At 44.1% G+C, this 1,847-nt stretch overlaps 1 protein-coding gene across 1 annotated transcript in view; it reads left to right on the top strand.

Moving 5' to 3' along the window:
* The window catches only part of SPIRE1 (spire type actin nucleation factor 1), a 173,840-nt gene that overhangs the window by 106,107 nt on the left and 65,886 nt on the right, over positions 1–1,847 (top strand). The gene's annotated exons all lie outside the window — the stretch shown is intronic.

Consider the following 1,847-nt stretch of genomic DNA (forward strand, 5'->3'; position numbering starts at 1 on the left):
ATTGTTTCCAGCACCACTTGTTAAAAAGGGAATCTGCTTCCCACTTAAAGTTTTGGGGGCCTTGTCTAGTTGACGATTTTTATAACTCTCGGGCAATGGTTATCCTTCCTAATGCCGCGACCCTTTAATACAATTCCTCATGTTGTGATGACCCAAAACCATAAAATTATTTTTGTTGCTACTTCATAACTGTAATTTTGCTACTGGTATGAATCATAATGTAAATATCTGATACATAGGATATATTTTCATTGTTACAAATTGAAAATAATTGAAATATAGTGATCAATGACAAAAACTATGTAATTATATATTGTGAAATATTATTTCTAATTACAAATAAATGAAATTTTGTCTTGTAGCATGGGGAACAGTCTTAATATAACAACAGTAAACTACATTCCTACATTTTGCGACAGTATGCGTACAAAGCCAAGGTTGAGATAGTTTCTTTCTCACAAGATCAGAAGTTCTCGGGGCAGTCTTTGCAAGAGCACAAAGAAGCTCATCTTCCACAAGTCTACTTCTGTATTTCGACTTGATATCCAACAAGCTGGAAAACCCTGTTTCACAAGGATATGTTGTTGGAAATGGAAGAAGGCGCAACACAGCCTCAGAGCAGGATATGACTGCAAACACTTGATCCTGAATTTGATAACTGGCATTGTAGAGAAATCAGTTTTCGTAGCATCACTGTTAATAAGTTTAATGAACTCCTCTTGTGCTGTCTCAGGAACATCTTCAACTTTGACTGTGAATGGGCAGTAACTGCTTTTAACAGAGCAGGTGCTTTCTACACAGTAGCTGCTGCCTACATGTGTGACTGACTGATCTGCATAAGTACATTATGGCGCCAACCCTGTCACAAACACCTATATTTGCATGGAGTGTGTGTGATGGGATTGGCGCGATGATGTCATTATCCGGGTACTCGTATGTGGGTGTTATCTGCATGTGGGCAGACCCGCCTAGAGACAAATAGAGAAGCAGTGTCTGGGTTCCTAAGATCAATGGAAATATGTGTTTTCCAATGGTCTTTGGCGACCTGTGAAAAGGTCATTCAACCCCCAAAAGGGTCGCGACCCACAGGTTGAAAACCACTGCTCTAGGGCTTACGTTTAGGTCTTTGACCCATCTTGTGTACATGAGGTGAGATATGAACCGTGTTTTGTTCGTTTACAGAGTGAGGTCCAACTTTGCCAGCACCGTTTATTTTTGTAAATCTTCAAACGTAAGGAATTTAATGGAGATAGGAGAGACTGAGGCAGGCCCAGTTGCAGCAAACATACAGGGGCTCAGGTATCAAGTTTAGTTTTAAATTTCGGGGGTGAGAAAGGATCTTTTAGCCTTGCATGTGGGGCCAGAGCAGAAGGAAGGCTCTGTCTGGGGGAACCTTAGGGTGGTCCAGTGGGAAGGCTGCAGGGCCCATCTCTCAGTGCTGAGAAGGCACTTGGCTCAGCCCACAGCCCATCTGAGGAGATGGGAGTCTCCGGGCCTCTTTCAAGGATTCTGGCAGCTGCTGCTGATTGAGCTTCTGGAAGAAGCTTTTGCCAAAAACTCTTTTAAGTGCGGATCATAATGGCACAGAAGGGGGCGGCCTTGATGATGTGGGACAGGAAGCCTGCAAAGAGCCCTTGGTTCCCGGCTGGCCTCCACTGTGCCCAAACCCAGGGACAAGGGAATAACAAGTGATCCAAATTGGTGGTGAGGTGGGTGTGGGAGGCCTGGCAGGGCATGATCAAGGGGAATGTAACAAAGGAAGTGCTGCAACCCTGGTGGTGACTGAGCATGATAGTGGGACAGAAGGAAAATCAAGGGAAATAGAGGAAAGAGCTGGGAGGCAAAGG

Source organism: Echinops telfairi, unplaced genomic scaffold (assembly GCF_000313985.2).
Source record: "Echinops telfairi isolate 266 unplaced genomic scaffold, ASM31398v2 ScPeMD7_24;HRSCAF=84, whole genome shotgun sequence".
In the NCBI taxonomy this organism is placed as follows: Eukaryota; Metazoa; Chordata; class Mammalia; order Afrosoricida; family Tenrecidae; genus Echinops; species Echinops telfairi.